We start from the raw sequence: 6,000 nt of genomic DNA on the forward strand, positions 1-6,000 counted from the left end.
TTTATAACCATGTCTTCAATGCTCTATTAATTGGTCGATTCAATCGTATACTTCTTGCATGATATGAATAAAATAAACTTTTAGATTATATGTTTTAATATCCCAAATTCCAGTATGAACTTGTTCTATCCCAATATTCTTTTCATATCAATAGAATTAACTTGCGTTATGTACTATTTAATATTCATCCAAAATATTATAGTGAAATTTATTTATCCAATATCCATCTTTGAGTTCTAACACCAACACTATAGTTGACAAATATCCCAAGTCGTTATGTTTTTTCTTTAACATAAAAAATGTTACAAAATTATGGAAAATTAAAAAGTTCTCACTGGAGATGCTATATAATATTGTGTGACTAGTATATAAAAAAATTAGCTATTGGACATGTTTTTTTACCAAACGCTGCAACATCGACAAAATAGAAGAAAAACAGTTTTGGGAGAGAAAGGAAAACACAGTAATGAGAAGAGAATTGTCGCAGAAAATTAATGGAGATGATAACTGAAGTGTTGCTGTTAATTTCAGCGACTCGTATGATGTTGTTACGACTCATTTATTTTTACTCTTTGTGACATGTTGTTTAACTCTGTCGCTACCGCTGTCGCAGGGTTTAATAAAAGAACATTGCCATATTACTAAATTATGGAAAACTAAAAGAAGATATAGTAACTGTATTTAAATTAAAACGAAAAATAAAGTAGGGTCGGAGCCTGTGTTATGCACATGCATTTGTATATATTTAACAAAAGCACATTAAGACAAAAATCCCCAATACTAGGTGTTCAACTGTTCATGTGTTCCCTACACACTTGGGCATTTATGTGTAAACACTCTTACATAGAATTATTTAGTCATATCATCTTCATAAATTTAATTTCTAATAATAGTCTAATGGAGTCCTGCCTTGTCTCATGATATCTTTGACTATGTAGTCTATTCAAAACAGAGAGAGAGAGAGACATCGAGAGGACTTCATCAGGCTCATCTAAAAATAGATCTAACTGGGCACGTAAACATTGCGAAGTCAAGAGTCAAGACACTGTAAATTTTGAATTGTTCTTAATTAAAAAGATAGTGATTTGATTTTGTTATTATCATTTTTACGGTACGTATAATGCGCTAATAAAGTTCATGTACATAAACATTTATCTTTATCCACCAAGGTAGAAAGTATAACACGTAATTTCATTAAGAATGAAATAATTTAGTAATCTTATTTTTACAGCCTTTATTCAAAAAAATCTTATTTTTACAGCCACAACTATATATATTACCGTCAAGTCTCAATCTATCTTTTATTTCGGCCAGCTCTCAATATCAAAAGAATTTATCTTTTCAAAATTTTCAATCAATAAACATTTTCAGGTAAGATCCAAAACTAAACCATCACATTAGTATACCATAAAATTTAGCTTGGTTTCTACTAGTAACAAAACAAAACTTTAATTATGTTGAATTTTGCACGTCAATAATAATTTTACTTGTATATAAAAATCCCTAGAGTTTAACTATATACAATTTGTATAGTCAAAATGCATTTTTCTTTTTTTTGTAAATAAGCGCTTGCTTTATCTTTTATAAAACAAAAATAAATCTGGTTTTAATTTTTTATGATTGAAAAGAAAACAATTGGGTTAAAATTTTCTAAATGGGTAGAATAGACAGGTTTCTTTATTGACGCAAAGAAAGAATGGGATCTGAAAGACATATGACTCCTCACATCAGCACCACCCGGTGGTCTGATATTCATTATACATTTAAGACAAAATGTAAAATACAAAAAAGTAATGTAATAAGAAAAAGCAATTCAATTTTTTTTTTTAAATGATTATCCACTACTCCCCTCATGCACCTGCTTATACATTTATGATGTATCTGTTTGGATATAGAATTTCATTGGAGAAGATTGATGTCGATACTATATCATATATACATGAACATGTCGAGGATAAGCCAAATATTGCGGCTGAGATGCCTCGGATACCTTTCCTTTAATGCGGGTAAGTGGTCGAATAACTACAAGATATGTATAATAAGGAGCACGCACATATATATATCATGTAAGTTCGTGAAATCTTTAATTAGCTGTCGTGTATATATATATATATCGAGGAGGAAGCCACATCTGCATAAATTGATGACTGTTGTGTTTTGCAATGTGAGTGATTTTCCTAGTTATATCATCAACTGATTGTACTACATATGTATAACTTCAGTGATTTTACATATGTTTGATATTGTTAGTATTCCTTGTCTTGGTTACATAAAGTTTAATTACTTTGTTTGTATCCATATTTGTCTCTTAAAAAAGGGTATTTGTTATAAAAATGTATGAAAATTGCGGAGTAAGTTTCATTTTTCCCTTAAATAAAATGTACAATATGGTTCACAGTTTGATTTGGTAAAACAAAATTAGGAAAACGTTTTTCCCTTTTTATGCCCATGGGCCAGTGGTCAATAATATTCTTCAACTTTCTAAACACCATTGAATTACACTATAAAATAGAATTTGAAACAATGTACAATTATCCAACATTCACCTAACTTTAGACCCCTGCCTTCGTTTGTCACATATTTTAATCAATTGGCTTAAATCAAGACAATTATGGATATAAGATAGATTAATGTGACATGATCTAGGTGAATATATTTACTCAATTCTCATGTTAGAAACTTTTTTATTGCTTCACCCAATTGCAGAAAGTGGGCTCCATTCCCTGACCACTGCTCTCACTGACTCTATAAAACCATCTTCTCTCTTCACACACCAAAAACTCCATCAGAACTTATAAAGCTGTTTGACAAAAAAAAAAAAAAAAAACTTGCATATTTTCTCTTGACCTACATTTATTTTCCTCAAGTAATTAAAAAGCCCTAACTTTCTTCCCAAGTCAACTCCAAAATGCAGCCACAAACGGACGTTTTTAATCTTCATAACTACCTAAACTCCTCCATACCATCTCCCTATCCTTCGAGTGTCCCGATATCTACGCCATTTCCATCCAACTGTCAAAACTCGAACCCCCTCTATGGATTCCAAAACTCTACAAACAATCCACAATCCATGAGCTTAAGCAGCAACAACTCGACCTCAGACGAAGCAGAAGAGCACCAGACGAACAACAACATAATCAACGAGCGTAAGCAGAGAAGGATGATATCAAACAGAGAATCCGCAAGGAGATCGCGTATGAGGAAGCAGAGACACCTTGACGAGCTTTGGTCACAAGTGATGTGGTTGAGGATCGAGAATCATCAGTTGCTTGATAAGCTTAACAATCTCTCCGAGTCTCACGACAAGGTTCTTCAAGAGAATGCTCAGCTTAAAGAGGAAACATCTGAGCTTAAGGAAGTGATCAGTAATATGCAAATTCAAAGCCCTTTCTCTTGCTTCAGGGACGATATAATCCCCATTGAATAGAGCATTTTCACACGATTCATTTATGGATTGTTTGAGTCGGTCTATGTATCTTTGTATGTGTATATCCGGAGTTCTGTTGCAAGGGTTTTGATTATACGGCCCTTAACGACGACGTTTAGAATGCAGTAAATTCATAAACAAAAGAAGATTAGTGTTAATGAAGAACAAATATAAGTGGTGTTGGTCATATCATGCATGAGTCATGTTGGTGATGGGGACAGAGTAAGGTGGTGTGGGTTTTGTTTCTTATTACAACAATTTCCAAATTTCCAACTACAAAACCAGGAAATAGTAATACTTACACTTACATTTTAACATATATATATGGTGATATCACTTAAAGTGTTATCATCTTTTGGACAAAGAAAACATACACTAAAATATATGTATGGTGACATCATTTAAAATGTATCATATATCTTTTGGACAAAGAAAAAAAAAACAGATGATGGTTTGTGGATTCATGATGATTTCTTATGTAAAACTTTCTAAATTTGATTATATTAGGCAAAGACCAAGGACAACCTTATCTGTAACTGTTAGTCTCTAGACCCACGAAGAACAGTATATATCTATGGTTGTGTGCATCGACCTAAGAAAATATATTTAACTTTTTGGAAAGATTTCTTTCATAGATTCAATTATATAGCAGAGTGCTGGGGGGAAAAATATTAAAGTAAGAAAAATACTTTTATGTCAGATTTATGAACAAATACTTTTAAGAGGAAGCAAAATAATTTAAACCAAAAATCTAAACGCTGGTACATGTTTGTACCAATTGTGTTTTTATTCACTTCGAATTTTCATGTCTGCTATATTTTTGTATTATAATGGATATGTCAAAATCTACAAAACGACCATAAATTGGTTTTTACAGATTGGTCAAGATCTGGGTTCAATTCAACTTATTACAAAGTAAACCCAAACTCATGGCATCGCCATGTTCATATCATCCTTCTCTGACATAGACAGATAGACAAAGAAACAATCTTACGTACGAGATCTTCTTTCGAAATGTGGTCAACAAAAGAAACGAACCTTTTTTCTTTTCTTCGTGTCGTGAGATTCCTTGCCATAAACTTACTATCCAAGAAACCACTCCGGTCGTATAAAATGTGTCCATCAAAATTGTTTTTAAAAACTTCAATCAATCTCTCACCTTTATTTTTCTTTCGTCGTGGGATCGAGTACGAAGAACGTAATTTAAGTGGAAGACTAAAAGATACAATATCGAAAGATATGGACACCTTTAACTTCTTTTTCTTTTTTGTCATTCATGAAAACGTATAGCTCTTACGTTCATGTTTTCTCTAGATATTGAAACTAATCTTCGGTGATGCCAAGTTCAAGTTGTATAGTTAAGCCAAATAACTATATTGCCGAAAACACATGAACAACTAAGAAGCTATATGTCATACAAAGTGACTCAAAACCGTGTTCCATTTTTTTTATTGAAGCGTTGTTCGAGTGAACACTAGTAATCCAACTGAGACCGAGGTTTTTTTTCTTTTTCTTGGAATGGTTAGTTGACCGTGTCTTTTTAAAATTTAAATGATGCTATTACTATACAATCTTAGGATCTATCTATTCAAAATAACGCTAGGCCTAAGGCCATTATTATAGGGAGAACACTCTTGGTGTTCTAAACCCAAAAAAATTAGAAAAATAATGAATAGTGGTTTAGAACACTTTTTTTAGTTCTTGATGTAGAACTGATCTTGGTTCAGTTCTAAGCTGACGTGGCAAGCTGTGAATGGATACAATTTTTTGCAAACAATTTTTCACAAATCAAAAGAGGATCTGATTGAGAATATATGGAATAAATTTGGACATTAAACTATGTATTAATTAAATAAAATATTTGTGTGCTTTAATTAAGTAATATGTTTCTTTTTTATCTTTAATGTTTTTTTTGTTACATAAAAATTTGGTATTGTATTTTGAATTTTAGTAAAAGTTTTATAAGTTTGAAATTTAAATGTTATTTTTAAAGTTTTTATAAATGTAATATATTTAAGATTATTATATTATTAAATCTTATGATTTTAAACATGTTCTCCCAATAACTAATTTCTTAACAAAAGATCTAAACTAATGATCTTACATTATTTTCATAATATTTTTACTTTAATAGCACCCAAAACTGTTTCCCCTCTAATGATGCCCTAACTGGTATTTGTGGTGGGCTTAGCATTTAATAGGAAACAATTTTTTTTTAATTATTTTTAGCATTTAGTGTTTTTTACATACAAATACACAATAAATAATATAGTCATTAGGTCTTGATCAGTTTGGTCTCGTTTAGTATTTTGGTTTCGATTATAGGTTCAGAAACAAGGATTACACATAAAATCATTAAAAAAATGGATTGTTACTGGAATTTGTGTTATTGGACCAAACCTTTATTAAATTATGTAAAAAAACAAATCTAATAACCAAAAGAATATTGGTAAAAATGGGAAAAATTGGTTAGGCGCGGCTGCTATTACTGAGGAAATCGATTATACAATAAAATTATATCCAGTACTGATTATATCATTGTATACTAGGCGTCTGATTTTTCGAGTAGGCGG

At 31.1% G+C, this 6,000-nt stretch overlaps 1 pseudogene across 1 annotated transcript; it reads left to right on the forward strand.

Moving 5' to 3' along the window:
• Positions 1 to 2,799: 2,799 nt before the first annotated feature.
• LOC104780210 (basic leucine zipper 43 pseudogene) lies at positions 2,800 to 3,570 on the forward strand (annotated as a pseudogene). The gene has a single exon (XR_015596132.1). The product of XR_015596132.1 is annotated as a basic leucine zipper 43 pseudogene (transcript).
• Positions 3,571 to 6,000: the final 2,430 nt, after the last annotated feature.

This window comes from Camelina sativa, chromosome 4, assembly GCF_030686135.1.
Source record: "Camelina sativa cultivar CO46 ecotype springtype chromosome 4, ASM3068613v1".
NCBI classification, from domain to species: domain Eukaryota; kingdom Viridiplantae; phylum Streptophyta; class Magnoliopsida; order Brassicales; family Brassicaceae; genus Camelina; species Camelina sativa.